This window comes from Falco cherrug, chromosome 6 (assembly GCF_023634085.1).
Source record: "Falco cherrug isolate bFalChe1 chromosome 6, bFalChe1.pri, whole genome shotgun sequence".
Classification (NCBI taxonomy): domain Eukaryota; kingdom Metazoa; phylum Chordata; class Aves; order Falconiformes; family Falconidae; genus Falco; species Falco cherrug.
In genome coordinates, this window is record NC_073702.1 from 84,048,725 (window position 1) to 84,064,682 (window position 15,958).

The 15,958-nt window shown below is 42.4% G+C and overlaps 1 protein-coding gene across 4 annotated transcripts in view; it reads left to right on the plus strand.

Moving 5' to 3' along the window:
* The first annotated feature begins 758 nt into the window (after nt 1-758).
* CHRM3 (cholinergic receptor muscarinic 3) overlaps nt 759-15,958 on the plus strand; it is a 285,912-nt gene continuing 270,712 nt past the window's right edge. For all 4 annotated transcript variants that reach the window (XM_055714898.1, XM_055714899.1, XM_055714901.1 and 1 more), the window contains exon 1: nt 759-1,045. The gene's annotated coding sequence lies outside the window, so the exon portion shown is untranslated. The remainder of the gene's footprint in view (nt 1,046-15,958) is intronic.

Here is a 15,958-nt window from a genome sequence, read left to right on the forward strand (position 1 = left end):
CATGCATTAATACATTACTTGGCTTTCTGTCAGTTCATAGCATAGCCTGATGAGCTGATCGTGGAGAATATTTTAAGCAGGTCTTTTGAAAGATTGCTAGTAATGAATCAATACCAAATTAACATATATTACGGAGCTATATGATGATACGTGACTTGGTTGATGCTATATGCCCCATGAAGAGGCACATTCAATATACAACGAAAAATTATTTACTTTCCACAAATAGGACCGCAATCTGCAAGTAATAGCTGCTCATACGTCTCAATTAAGAGCAATAAAAATAAACACACACACACACCCCAAACCAAAAAAAAAAAAAAAAGAAAAAAGAAAAGAGAGAAAGAAGCAGCCGTGGCAGGCTAATGGAAGCCTTCCCCGCGTAACCTCGTTTTCCGTGAGTCCTTCCTACTCGGCGGGCAGTTTGCGAGGGCAGGGGGTGTTTACTGCAAACCGCTGCTGCGACCCCCGCTGCCCCACCGAGGCCAGGGCCGCCGCCCGCCCGCGCCCCGCCGCCCCCCGCAGCAGGCCCCCGGGGCAGGGGCGCGCCGGACCGCCCGGCATCGCGCCTCCGAGGTGCCGCCGCCGCCCGCTGCCGCCACGCTCCCCGCGGGGGCCGCCCCGGGGCACCCGCTCAGGCCGGGGGCGGGGGGCGGGGGGGGCGGGGCCGGGCCCCGTGAGGTCAGCGGCCGGCGGGCCAATGAGCGGCGCGGCGCGGCGGGCGGCGCGGCCGGGTGCCCCTCGTGCGGCGACTGCATGGGGAGGGCGGCGGCGGGCGCGGGGCGAGGGGTGCGGGTGCGCCCCCGCCCGCCCAGGGGGCGAGACTGAAGGAGGCGGCGCCGCTGCCCGGGCACAGGTGTGGCGGCGGCGGTGCGGGCGGGTGCGGAGCGCCCTCCTCCCGGCGGCGCCCGGCGGGGGATGTGCCGGCCGCCGGGGGCGCGCCGCCCGTGGGAAGCGCGCTCCTAACGCCACCTGGGCGCCGCGGGGAGCGCTCGGCGCGGAGCGGAGCGGAGCGGGCGGCGCGTGGTCGCCGGGCAGCGGGCAGGTAGGAAGGGGAAGCGCCGGGTCCTTGGGGCTTTTGTTTGGCTTTGCTCGCTTGTGCGTGGGGTGCCGGCGGCGGGGAGCGACGTGCGGGACCGCCCGGTCCGGCAGCGCAGCGGGGATCCCCGCGGGGAAAGTTGCGGGGACGGTCTCTGCGGTGGGGCGGCTTGAGGAGCCGCGGGGCCCCCCGCCTGCCGCTCCCCGTCCGCCCGGGGCGGGGGGCTGCGCTTGGGGCGGCGGCCGCCGGGGGGCTCCGCGGACCGCGGCGGGGCCGTCCCTCTCTCCGCGGGACTCGGAGGAGCGGCCGCTGCCGGCGGCTGCTGCGCCCCTGGAGCGGCGAGGGACCGGCCGCCCCGCCGTGCGCGCCCGGGGGCTCGCCCCTCTGTGGGGCCGGTGGGAGCGGGCACCGCGCAGCACGGCGCGCCCCGGGAGACCCGGAGCGCGGCTCGACGTGCCGCCGGCTGCCGGGCTTGTCCCGCCGGGCGGTGCGGGAGGGCGCAGCAGTGCGCGGTGCTCTCCCCCGCCCCGGCCGGCCGCTGCCCCCGCATCGTCCCCGGGCACCGGCGCGGTGTCTCCTCCGTTCGGGATCAAGCGAGGTTCCTCGGGGCGGTGTGCCGGGGTGCGGACTGTCGTGCAGCTGGAGTTTGGGAAGGAGTCCGCGGGCTGGCGCACCCACCGGGCTGTCTGAAGCAGCAGAGCCCAAGAATTTACTTAAAACCAGAGCGAGCCGTGTGCCCTTCGCTGTGTTGGAAAGTCTCGGGGCAGCGGGACCTAGATGGGCTCAGGCGTGCAGGGCGATGGATCAGCTGCTGTGGGTTTTCTTACTGATTAACAGGCTTTTGATTGTCTGGGATTACTTTATGGAAAAATGCAAAACCCAGCAAATATCTGCGCTGACCATATATAGAAGCAGCCACAGACAGAAGAACTGTAACATTGCTGACACACGTCGAGAAACTTAAAAAAAAAAAATGCAAACAAAAGCTGGGATATGTCCTGAGGATGTTTTTGCCCAAGCGATATATTTTTCCTGTGCTTATACCCTACATTGACTGAAATGTTTATACTTTTTTTTTATTTGCATACCTATACACCTCAAAGTTGGTGAATGACGTATTGATTTTATTTCATCTGCTTCTGTATATTTAATCTGTCAGTGTTTTTTGCTTGCTTGTGTTGGACCAGGACTGTAGTAGGTTAACAGTGCGTTTTCCAGAATGGAAGCCTGGTTCGGTGGCTTTCAGAAATGTGTGTCAGCATGGAAGCAAGCCGGTCGCTCTTACAGCAGCAGTTCTTCATGGCATGGAAGAAGCGTTGCAGGGTTTTCTGATGTTTTGTGGCCTAAAAAGTTTTCATGTTTTATGTGCTTTTAAAAATGTTAATTTCCCTTTATTTTTTAATAGATCTGGTTTTTTACCGGGAGCTTTTACATTTATCTTACTGCCCCGTAGAGCAGTATGACGATTAGATTTGCCAGTGCTGAATCTCATTCAAAGTACCATGTTTTTGCTTTGGTGCCATGTGCGTGTTAACAGGGTAACTTCAGCTTTAGGGAACAAGACTGGAACTGAAACACTGAAAACCATTCTCTTGGACTCTTTTGGATGTAGCAGTTTTGCTAGATTTTAATAGCAAGCAGTGAAATCCTCCAGGGATAATCTAGTATGAAATTCACCTGACTTGCTGCCAGCTATATCAAAACAGGTTGCAAGTTTTCTTTTTTTGTTCTATGAGCTGCACTTTGCCGCCAAATCCAGAAATTGAGTTTGGTATCTTTTTGAATGAAATGTGAAAGGAAATAGAACCTCATTTATTACAGAAACTGTTGTGAGGTGCAGATTCAAGTCCTTCTGAAGAAGATGAATAGTAACTTTCTGGAGGGAGCCGAATGCATACTTTATATTGTACATCTGTGTATCGTCAAGTACAATCCATTTTTATTTCTATTACTGAAAGAAATTTAAATTTAATCTTGTAGTAATATAGTCTACATCAAACATCTTACCAGTATCTTTCAGAGCAGCAGTCTCGGAAGTTTTCATGGTGAAAGCCAACCGTGACCTTATGAAACTTCACAAGCATAGTGCTCAATGGTGTCTTAACTGAAAGTTCTGAGTGTTACTGTTAGGGATTACAATGTCTTGGTTAATTTGTAAGCTGGTCTAAAGAATTGTCACACTTAGGGCACTCTTCATTCTAAAGCTAAAGTTGCTGCTTTCAAACTATTCAGCCTTCCTTTCTTGCATTAGTATTTGGATTTTAGTCTTAGTGCTATGAATGTTTTCAGGGTCCTCAAATGTTAAAGAAAAATCTTGTGATGACTAAGGTGGAAATCTTTCCTACATAAATACTGCAACGTTATAGTTCTTGTTTTCATACCTTCCCTCCTCCCTCAGTCTTGATTTTAGCACACAGAAAGCCTAAATGCGTACTTTGTCCTGGCATTTACTGTGCTTATGCAGTGTTATGTGACTCGAAAAGGAAGGGGAAGGAGTGCAGAAGGTGCTTGACACTAGAAGAAAGTTTGAAGTGATCTGGATGACCTTAATTAATTTTCCCCACTATCATATTATGGCTGGTTTGCCATTAAGGAGAAGTATACTCTGAGGATGAGATAAAGCATCTACAAGATATTTGAAGGCAGTGGAAGCGCTGCTCAGTGTGTGTACATGCATGGTTGTTGAGTTTAGTACGTAAGATGATAGAACAGTTTACTAATATTATTAGTGTCCTTTACTGTAGTGGCAACTTTTCATTTAGTGAAGACGTATAATTAGGCTTTAAAATAAGGAGCAATATGGACAAGAATATGTGGGAGAGGATATGCAATACCATTTCTATCATATTTAAGTACCTTAGTTTGTGCATATGTAACAGATGTTTAAATGGATCTGTAAGCTTGGAATGAAAATGGAAAAGTCTGTGTAACACTAAAAGCAGTCTGTTTTGCAAATTCATTCAACAGTGTTGCTGCATCCCCCGTGACTTCATTCTGTGCCTTTCTTCAATAGAAAAACATCAGTTTTGCTAGACTGCACGGCTGCTGCAATGTGTGAAACTGTCGCTTAGAGATGCTGGGAGTGTGTGTATGAACTACACCTCTAAACCCATGAACTGTGCCTTTCAGTCCGTCTGACAAAGCGTTCTAGAATATACATAGGGGTATGTTTCTGATGGTGTTGGGGTGCAGAACAGAAGAAATTAATCTAGTGTAAGCCTGACATGCTATATTTAGTTTGGGACTTCATGCTCAGGAGTTGTTTGTCTTGTTTTTGTTTTAAGAGAGGACAAGAGTGTGCTGCGACACTTTCTACTCCTTGTACCTTGGTTGTGTGCCATCGGAACACAGTCTTCTGTGTGCAAGCCTGGCTAAGAGATTCAGTGAGGGCAAGGAAAAGCCATTATCCTGAATGTAAATTATTGAAATTACTGCGTGTAAAATAGAAGAGCATGGAAGATTAACCCTCTTGCCTATTCAGAGTATGTGGCTTCATGGTGGAGGCATCAATTAGTGTAAAGGAAGGTAGGCTTAAGTGAATTTTCTCATGAAAAGTTTGCAAACTGAAGGCAAGGTCTTTTCTATGGTTGGGAAAGTTTTGGAAAAACAAACCTGAAAGATTTAATTTGTATTATGAATGATAAATACTCAGTTGCTCAAATAAGAGCTAGAGGCAGTTTGATACTTCTGTAAATTAATCTTGATTAAGATGGTTACAGAGAAATATTTAATAATACAGCTAGAGTATGGATTGTGGGAAAATGCTTTCCTGGCTATGATTCGAAAATGCAGTCAATGTTATTACTCCAACTTTAGAATGAAAGCAGAGAAACAGAGGAGGAAAGGTAAACAAAACCCTCACTGTTTAATTTAGAAAACTTCCCTGCAAGCAAATTCAGGTTTCTGTTCATTTAGCTGGATGTAATACAGCAGTGTAGTCACAGTACCACAGAGCTCTCTGCAGACCAACCATCTGATAATTTGTCCCCTCTCTGTTCTGAGTGTTACGTCTCGTATTGATCTCCAGGAGTTTGGGGCTGCTCTGCAAGTTTGTATCAAGCTCTTGTCAGGGTAGTGAAAGTGATTGGTGGGACGGGCACAGGGATTCAGGATTATTACATTCAACAGTTGATGGCATTGTGCTCTATAATGAGTATTTCTGATAGATTTTTTTTTTTTTTCTTTCTCCCTCTGAATGAGATGGCAGTGTGATGACGTGTAAGGATAATCTCTCAGTGTGTGTAGATGATAATCTGTCCTTCTGCATTCTCAGTATATCCCCATGGAACAAGGTTAACCGTGACATGCAAAAGCTTATAATACAGAAAGTCAGACGTTTCCCTCTTACATTTAAGTTCATAGAGGACTGAGAGCTTGAGGGGGAATGGGATTAACATAGAAATGCTTGGAGTTTTTAGGGCAAGTCTCTGATGTGCCTCACTTGTGTTAAAGAAAATGATGTAATCTCAATGCCTGTGGTTGGCTGGGGTGTCTTGTGTGACGTTGCTTGCCTGCTTAGCTCTGTGTTCATGTGTACCGTTAACAGTTCTGTCCATTACTACCTTATCTGAACAACATTAGGTGTACTAGAGCCCAAGGGCTTTTCATGGGCCTTAGAGTTTCATGTGAGATGTAAAGGGACCACTTTCCAGGTCAAGTCTATAGTGTAGTGACAACATGCATTGTCCTGCAGCCACATCATTCCTGCCTCTCCTTCTCTTAAGTAGGAAAAAGCCCCTCCAGCATCTAGGTTTCGTGGGTTTTGATAAATCTTTCCAACATTCCTGCACGAGGGTCTGACGTATTATCTGTAGCATCTAACGGAAATAACCCTGACAGTTTTGAAGGGGAAAAAATGCTATGTATCATCCACAAGGATTTATAAAATAGCTCTGAGGGGCAAACTGCCACTAGCCTACAACTCCATCACTTCATTATGAAATAAGTAAATTTATTGCCTTCAGTAATTGCTCAGGTTTCAAATAGCAGAAAATACATTATTAAGGCTGTCAAAGCATACTTTTAAAAAATCTTACTAAGTACCTAGTGAAGAAGGAAAGCATTTCCGTTTCTTCAGCCTTGCATTATAAACAGTTATGTGGAGCAATGCTATCCTTGATAGGATTGAAATAGTAAGTCAAGACCATTCTTTCTAAAACCTTAAATGTTTTGTAGAAGGTACTGGGCTGCAACAAACCCAAATAATTTGGTGAGATAATAGCAGTCCTAGTGGTAGAATATTAATTACTACTTTGGGTTTCATATGACCTGGAAAACACATACTGGCTTCATGGCTGTTACTCAGGAATGAGAGCAAGCAGGTCATTATCTTGAAGCGACGTACTTGCATTCACTAAAAATGCAAAAGAAAGGTCTGCAAAACCCTGAAATAAGTGTCAAGTCTATAGGGAAAAATTAAATTCCCCTTCCTTAGACTAACGTAGGGGAGCTTGTCCCACAGGGTGCTGTTATGTATGAAAGGAGACACAGCCCTGTGCTCGCGTAGGACTTCCTGAAACACAACGGAGGCTGGGTCTGTCTCGGGATATTAAGGCAGCAACATTCATGCTGCACATACTGAAGCATGAAATATCCATTATGATTGGTTTTTATAGCTGCAAGCTCTGTATTGGTCACCTATGCAAAATCTTACTGCTTTCTTTGGCCAGCAGCCTTTTAGCACTCTCCCATGCTTCTCTAGTAAAAATTAATAGTACTAATTGTCACTTCTTTTATCATTAATTTCTGAATCAACATGAGGTATTGCTATAGCAACAAATCCTTTTGAACTTCACTGCAGACAATTAGTAGGAGAATTCAATCTCGATGTGTAATAAGCACAATAGTAAGAACTATTCAAAGGATTAAGGAACTTTCTTTTAAAAAGAAGGGGAGTAATGCACACACTCAAAACTGTCATGGAAGAACAGAAGTTTAACATTTTCAGAATTATCTCTTTATTAATCCTCTCCAGTTGCTGAACAAAGGTGCATACTTGCTTCTAACAAAATAATTGCAGTACACTGTGTCTCCTCAGAGATAAAATACATCACCCTGTGGAACACTCTGCAGATTTTTATCTCTGATAATGATATTTCAATATAAATTGCTACATCTTCTCTCATAGTATGTCTGTCCTTCGGCACTGACAGTGGATGTGCAGGAAAAACCCAAATAGGCTTTGGGATTAGCTGGACAACAAACAGTCCAAATTAATGAAGTCAGAATTAGGTAGTGCTTTATCTCTACTTTTCTTTTTCAGCTTAAGCATCCTTCTCTCTTTCATCAAAATGGATTGCTGTTTGCATTTTACCTTGCCATCTTTCTTGATAACAAGGAGACAAGGAAAGTTATCCGTATATACGCACACAAATCAGGACATGTAACAGATGTGCATATGCCAAATATCTGAGGAACAGTGCAATGAAATGCAGCTGCCTTGGACTATGAGTCCATGATTGGTGTTCTTGTCTGTGGTAGAATTTGAGGTAGTGAAAACATACGTTTTTAGGGGGAGCTAAGTTTCTGAGGTTGTTGATTGCAGTGGAGGAAGGCTGTGTGAGAAAGGAGCATAAGGACAGGTGAAGGGTAAGAACAAGATAACTGTAAATTAAGGAAACTAAGAGGATAGTCAAAGGCATAGTGCTTCACTAGATGTCAAGACTGGCTCTTTTGGGTGTTATTAATGTATGTTTCCGTATACATAGTGCCCCCACCATCCAACACACTGTTAACTTTGCAAATAATAATTGGTAGAAGGCAAATATTGAAAACGCAATTGCATGCAAGGCCACAGCTCTGCAGCTTTCTCTTGTCACAACACCTCTTTTTGGAGAGCCCTCTGGAGCCCTTTGTATAATGTCAAGGTTATAATTTTCAAGCAGTCAAAGCTAGAAATCTCTCTTAAAGTTGTAGCTCTTGGTTGTTCCTTTTATTGGCATAGTGATTTGGCTTTGTTAACTGGGAAATCTTAAAGAAAATTTTGTAATAAAACCTAAAAGAGCATTACAAAATGCTGTAGCGAAGAAATGCTGAGTGTGTTTTACTTTCAGGATTCGTGGAAGAGAAATGATCCCTGGAATATTTATGAAGTAAATATCTTTCTAAAATACCTATTGCAGAAAGCATCTCCCAATAAATAGAGAACAAGCAAAGTAAAGTCACTTTAACAAAGTGCCTCTTAAAGAGGACTGGAAAAAAAGAATTGGAGTCCCATCTTGGATCTAGAGCTGCCGAGGTAAATCCGGGGGGGTTAAATTTAGTAAGGAGGCTTGGTGGAGGATAGTGTTGCTTACTTCAGATGTCTTTGTGTTCTTTTTCTGGGTACTTTTTTATATAAAATTATTTTGGATTTCCTGTGGAACGAGACGGAAAAGTTCACTTTTAAGAGAAAGGACACAGATTTTCTCTGGAAGATGGAAAAAAAATGATCTCTAGTGTCTGGATGCAGTGTAAAAAAGCTAACAAAGAATGACTTTAGAACAAATCCTGTTGAAAGAAAGGAGGTCTACATTGAAGCAGACAGTTGAATGGGCTAACCTTTGTGTGTGTGGAAGAGAAACTTGTAGGACTACAGCTGTAGGGGTAAAGGGTTGTGCAGTAGCAAATAGTTTTTTTAAAATGCTGTACAATGCAAAGAGAACTAATACAAATAGAAAAGCAATGAGAATTGTAGCTCCGTTTCTGGAAATTGCAGTTCAGTAGCTACTGGCTAGTGATGATGTGGTGGGCAAATGTATTAGTTCTTTTCCTTTATCTTAAACTGCAGTGTGATAAGGGAATATATCAACAAAACCTAAGATGGTGCTTGACTTTGTTATTGATAGACAGGCATATGTGTGTCAGATTGGCAGGTTTTTCCTTTTCAGTAATACATTCATCTTTCACTTAAATAGCATAGTGCCTACCAGGACTCTTAAATAAAAATATGAGTGACTATTAGTTTTCCTCCCATTCCATATCGGCACTTAAAAAAAACCCAAGCCAGTAGTTTTGTGAAAGCAATTACATGGAAGGCGAAGATGAACTGTACTTCTCAGAAGCAGCAGACGGTGTTTATACTGTTCACTACTGAGTCAGTAATTTTCATTCTCACTCAACTCAATGAAAGCTGTGTTTGTTTGCCAAAGGGAATGCTTAAGAGGCACAAATGTGCAAGCAAGATTAAAAAAGGTGTATTGGGTTTGTGTGGCAAAGTTTTGGTAGTGGCGGGGTTACAGGGGTGGCATCTGTGAGAAGCTGCTAGAAGCTTCCCCTTTGGCTGATAGAGCCAGTGCCAGCTGGCTCCAAGTCAGACCCACCGCTGGGCGAGGACAAGCCAACCAGCAACCATGGCAGAACCTCTGGAACAGCATATTGAAGAAGGGGAAACAGTTACTGTGCCATACAGCAATAGCAGCTGAAGAGTGGCATGAGAATATGTGAGAGCAACAACTCTGCAGATGCCAAGGGCAGTGCAGAAGGAGGGCAGGAGGTGCTTGAGGGGCCAGAGCGGATATTCCCATGAAGACTATGGTGAGACAGGCTGTGCCACTGCAGCCCATGGAGGTTAATGATGGAGCAGATAGCACCTGCAGCCCGTGGAGGACCAGAGCAGGTGGATGTGCCCAAAGGAGGCTGTGTCCCCATGGGAAGCCTGTGCTGGAACTGACTCCTGGCACGACCTCTCTATGGGGAGAGGAGCCCAGGCTGGAGCAGGTTTGCTGGCAGAAGTTGTGACCCTGTTGGGACCCACACTGGCGCAGTCTGTTCCTGAAGGACTGCACCCCATGGAAAGGACCCACGCTGGAGCAGTTAGTGAAGCACTGCAGCCTGTGACAGGGACCTCAGGGAGGAGGGGAAGAGTGTGAGGCGTCCTCCCACTGCAGAGGAAGTAGTGGCAGAGACAATGTGTGATAAACTGACTGCAAACCCCGTTCCTCATCCCTCTGTGTTACTGTGGTGGAGGAGGCAGAGAAAATCAGGACAAAAGTTTAGCCTAGGAAGAAGGGAAGGGTAGGGGGAAGGTGTTTTTAAAATTCGGTTGGTGGTTTGTGTGTGTGTGTGTGTTTGTTTTTTGCATTATCCTACTCTGATTTGATTGGGAATAAATTAAATGAATTCTTCCCCAACTTGAGTCTGTCTTGTCTGTGATGGTAATTGGCATGTGATCTCCCCCTGTCCTTATGTCCATTCATGAGCCCTTCCTTACATTTTTTTACTTCCATGTCCAGTTGAGGAGTAGGACTAATAGAGTGGCTTTGGTGAACACCTGGCATCCAGCCAGGGGCAACCCATCACAGAAGGTTTATAAAAAGAGCAATATATTTGCTCATCCTTGAAAAATGGTAGGGCATCAAATCCGCTTTTGGTGTCTTTTTCTTTAATGCATAGAAACCTTTCAGTTGGTCTTTAAAGACTGCCCAAGACATGATCGCTTTCTGCTGCAGTCTGTCCAGAAATTTCTGGTTTTCTTTTGCAATTATGTTAGTTTGAATGCTTCCAGCTTGAGCTAGATCTCATGGATAGAACTTTAAGCTACAAATTTGTATGAATTCAGACACAAAACTGCTGTGATTCTTTCTTTAATGTCCAAACTCTTTGGGAACTGATAAGTTTGGGTTTTTGTGCTGCTATCAAAGTTTTAGTTTCATACCCAGTGATGAAAGATTTTTTGATGTTTATTTTACTGCTAAAAAGTTAATGAAAGTGTTCATTCAAATCTGATTTTCATTACTATGATTCTGAAGATCATATTTTATATGAGCTATGTTTCTCATAAGCACAACCCAAGTGATCCATCATTAAAAGCACATTTTTACAAGCAGCAAGGAGAGTTTTAAAGCTATTTACATTTCCACCCAGTTTAGGGAAGAAAAACGTCATTTGTCATATCAACTTCTGCATTCAGCATAATGTATTGCCATCTGTGAATAAAATATTGAAGCTGAATGGATAGTATGATTCTTACTACTGTATGTTGTTGTTTGGGGAGGAGACAGGGAAGCAGACAATATTAAGTTCTAAAATGAAAATCGTAATTCTGGAAAGACTTTCTCTTCAGGAATGCTAAGTGAGCATGGATTTAGTTTTGTAGATTTGTACTAAACACTTTCTTGAATCAGGTTGAAAAAAAAGAATGTAGGACTTTCAGCTGCTCATTTAAGTAAGTGTATGTTGAGTCCGTCATCCGTAAATGTGGTTCAGTGAATAGGTACTCGGAGTCCAGGACCTTTGTGAAACATTACATGCTGAAGCTTTTCAGGGAACTTGTGATCAAATCTGTTGCTGATGTGAGCTTCCAGGAGCAGCTCCTGAATTATCAGTTTGGTAAAATCAAACTTTTAAATGCCTGAAACAGGAGACTGAAGGTTATGTGACTCTTGTAGGCTGACAGCAATGATCAGGGGATCCATTAAGATCCAGGATACAGCTGAAGATGTTCAGGCCTAAAAAATTTCAGTGTAATTTATTTACCACAACATTATCACACATACACAATTCTAACTCGCTGTTATATTTGCAAGTTAAGAAAATGGAGGTTCAAAAATAAATGTGATCAGATACTTTTGTTTCCAAGAAGAAAGTATTGAAATCAAAACAATTCATAACATACCGATTACTTTTTAATGTAGCTAAAAAAATCTAGCAATCTGCCAATATTAGCATGCAGAGATCTTATCCTTGTAGCAGTTTGAAACTTTCCATGGTACAATGAGTCATGTGGGTGACCATTATCTTTCTCTGTGTCAGATCTCATCAACTTATTTAACTTGATATGTTGGTTTGCTTCTAGGAATAAGGCACTCATTTTCCATCAGCTGTACAGTTTTGCTTCTGTTTCTCTTAACATTTCATTGTCATAACTATTCTTATAGCTATTATGGAGAGCAAAAGTTCCTTTAAAAAACCAAAAAAACAAACAAAACCCACAAAACCTAATCCTTTTGGGTTTTTTTAAAGGTGGGGATATTTCCTTGATATGGCTCCTCGTAATGGGATGGGTGGGAATTTATTTGCATTATGTATTGATTTATATGACAGGTACAGTTGAATACTGAGAACGCTTGTGTTGTAGCCTTTTGTGGTTGTGTGACTTGTATGACTTTGATCCTGCTTTCTGTATTGGAGTTGGAATTGGGCGTTGCAATGTCATAAGAAGAGTGTTTCTGAATCTTAATGTTAATAATACCAAAACCCCCTCAATTTCAAGATTGTTCCTTTCAATTATTCAGATTTTTTTTTTAATTGACAGTGTGTTTGAAACTGTGGTGGTGTTAGCTTTTGGTTTAGCCCCTATTTTCCTTCATTATGCGTTTATTTTTTTACTATATAAAAAAAATAACTTTTGGTGGCCTTTTGCTGGGTTTTTCCAATGATAATGCTGCTGCTCCTGACCTCACTGAGAACAAGTGCAAGGCTTTGTGGTTTCATTGGCAACTGGATTGAATTTACATATTAAATTGTTAATTTAATTTCTGTATGGATTATAGAAAGTCATGCACCAAACTCATGGCTAGTTCCAGGTTAGTATTGACAGTTTAGGGAATGGAATTTAGTTACTGTACTGTTTTCCAAAATAGTCCTTTAAAAAGAAGCATTTCTGTGAGAAATTTGAGAATTCTAGTGGTTCAGCTGGTAAGTTATGCTAGAGCCTGACCGTATGTACTAGAAAACTTTAGTGCCAACACTTCCTCACTCCCTCGAACTCCGATGCCAACTGTCTTGGATTATTAATGATTAAGAGTAATGAATAGGTGCAGGAAATGTTCACTCATCATGCCTGGTTAGCTCATGCAGAAAGTTAAACCTGAAAAGGTAAAACATTAAGAGGAGGCAGTATAGAAGAAGTGTTCATAAATTTGATGACTGCATGTATACATCATCTGGCTGTGTTTCCATCTTCCTTAACGGTGTGGTGTGACACCTAGCACTATTAAGCTAAAGGCTGGTTGGTTTTTTTTGTTTGTTTTGGATTTGGGCAAATTTTCAGTTTGGTCTGTATTTCACTTTCCTTCCCCCCCCGCTTTTTTTTTTTAAGTTTGGACAAGGAAAAGTATAGAGTTTTTTCTGCACAGTTTTACCCGTGGATTTTATTTATAAAATTTTTCTGTAGTTTTCCAGTAGCAGTGGTTCAAAAATCCTCCCATTTTCTTCTACCAAAGGTATTGCCCTCCCCTAGTTAAAATGAAACAGAAATACAAAGTCTGGAAATTCTTGGCCAGTTGCTCTTGTTTGGGTAGCGGTGTGGAGTGTACATGTACAAGACATCCTTCAAGGACTGTCCTAATCAACTTAAGCAAAATAAATTGAAATAAATATCCCTAAACTATTTGCAGCAGTTAAATGACATTAATTTAAATGAGATTAAAGCTATAATACGCATAGTTATTTTCACGTGACGATATGCTTAAGTAATACTCTTCCTCTGATCCTAGTTCAGAGTAACAGACAGCCTAGAACCCTTCATTTGAGGATTATTATTTCCCTTCTGAATTTCTATTCTCCTTTTTTCCCCTCTGCTGGTTAGCTATATAATTATTCCAAATATTCTTGTTTGCGTGTTATTTACAAGTTTGGTTCTATTGCAGTGGTATGTGTGTATATATATCTATGTGCGTTAAAAAAGACTTTCAGTTTCGAGCTGGAAGTAGTTCCATGGAACTGAAACAGATATTCTAAATAGCTAATTAAGGTCAAAATCATAAGAATAGAGGTTGTTATCCACAACTTCAGGTAGGAATTTTTGGTTTTGATTGTGCATGTTAATAGATCTCAGGTGTGCAAAACACATGACTCCTTGAGGAAACTTGAGTGAAACAGCATGTGTGGAGCAGAGTTGAAGTTTTACATATTAAACCCCAATTGTATTGTGTGTGTGAAGGCAAGAAAGTTCCATTCTGAGTCTGAAGAGTGAAAAGTCCTTGATCCAGTATTGCTGTAATAGGAATGTGATTGATTATAGATTTGTGATGTTTTGCCATTTTATCTTTTCAGCAAAATGTAGACAGAAAGAATTCTGACTGAGAGCTGAATGTCTATATTGGAGCAAAAAGATGAGCATCTAGTGATTTTTATCAGTCAAGCAGTTTTCAATGGCTTTAACTTGGTGTTTCAATGGTATTAATAGATTGCTAGACTGCACTATTTAGTAGCCAGTCTTACCTTGCTTGCTAAATCTTCATTGTCTGGATGTAGTGAAATGTTACGTACACTTGAGCTGTTATCATGGATGTCACTGGGATATCACGTAAATATGTGAAAATGGCATCAGCAGTAATGTAGTGCAGAATGCTTTAAACTGGATAAATGATTGTATGTTAAAGCTTTGCACGGTCAGCTACGTTTGCAAAATAGTTACTGAGTATTTCTTAATCTTCTGAACTTTATCTAAAGTGATGGTCATATAAATTTAACTAAAATGTCTAATTTGGGCAAAGAAAAGGTCATTAAAATGTGGAAATTATTCATGAGTCGGCTGGAGGATATAAGGTTGAATTTGCATTGTACGTTTGACTGAAAGGCTAGTTTTACTTTTGTAATTTCAAATATGGTGTGCAAACAGCTGTAGAAATGATGTATTGCAACATTTTGTCCTGAAGAGCGTAGTGTAAAGAAACATGGGCTAACATCTGGGTGGGTATGAATTAGCAATGTTCCATTAGCTCCTATTTACTTATGCCAGTTCGTAGCTCCTCTAAAGTCATCTCCAGCTTTGCACGGAACACCTACTATGTGCACTCTATGTTCTGCCAGCCCTGAGGATTTAAAATAGCTGTAGCTGAAGCTTTTTTAGGCCTCTTGGTGGGGGGGTGGGGGGAGGAATAATATAAAAATGCACTATGTAGACAGACTGTGTACCAGCTGCTTTGTTTTCCTTTTGCGCACCTTTGGTGTCTTACAAGTTTGTGTTGCTTCTGTATTGTTTGTTGATCTTTGAGATGAAAGTTACAGAAAATGTCAGCTGAGTGTTGCAGTTTCCATACTGGGGGTGGGGTGGGGGTGAGGGTGGAAAGTGTAAGTAGTGATTTGTGAATTCCCATGGTGATATGTAAAAACTTTTAGTGCCAATCTTATATTTCAGGAGTTCCTTGAAATTGTAATGAGAGTTGAGCTTAAATGCACAAAAGTTTATATGCTACAAAGCAACTTTACTGCATAATAACTTCAGTACAAAAACTTGAGAGAAATAACTGTGGACTGAGGAATAAGTTTTCTGACAAAGCCTGTAAAAATTAGTCAGCTAGCTACAGTCAAGGTAACTTGACTTTTTTTCAGGCATGACCAATAGGTCTCTGCAGTTCCAAAACAGCTATATTACCGCCTCAGAAAACTTTTAAACCCTTCAGCTTAGACAGCAGATGGACACAATACTGTCTAATTTTCACTGAGTTAGTGCTATGGGAGTTCCCTTTTGCTGTTCGTGTTATTTCTGTTTAGTCAAAATTCAGAGTAGGGTGGTGGGGACAGTTACCTGATTGCAGAAACAGGCTGGCCACCCAGAAGGGTTTAAAGCTTAATAATAACTCTAGTTAATGGGGAGGAGTTGGGGAAGGTTGTTTCTGTCATTCATGGATTTGAAGCAGCCAATGCTTTAAAACTTCAGCATTACTATTACAGCTTGAAAGTCTAGGTAGATACTTCTTGTTTCCAGGAGAATGTAGAAGTTGCCTCGAAGTGAGGGACTGGGAGCCTGGAGGCTATGGCAGGCATGAGATAATGGAAGTGGTGGTGAAATAGTTCATTACAGTGTATTCCTGTCTTGAACATACATAAGCGTTCACACAGACACCTCGCAATGAGGGAGAAATGTCAAGGTTTGGCTTTTGGAAGTCTTTGTATATAATTTTAATGTGACTCCATCATGGTAGGATGCACTTGAATCTTGATATGCTTGTGAGTTTGTAAACTGCTGGTTACTAATGACTCATTTATGCAAAG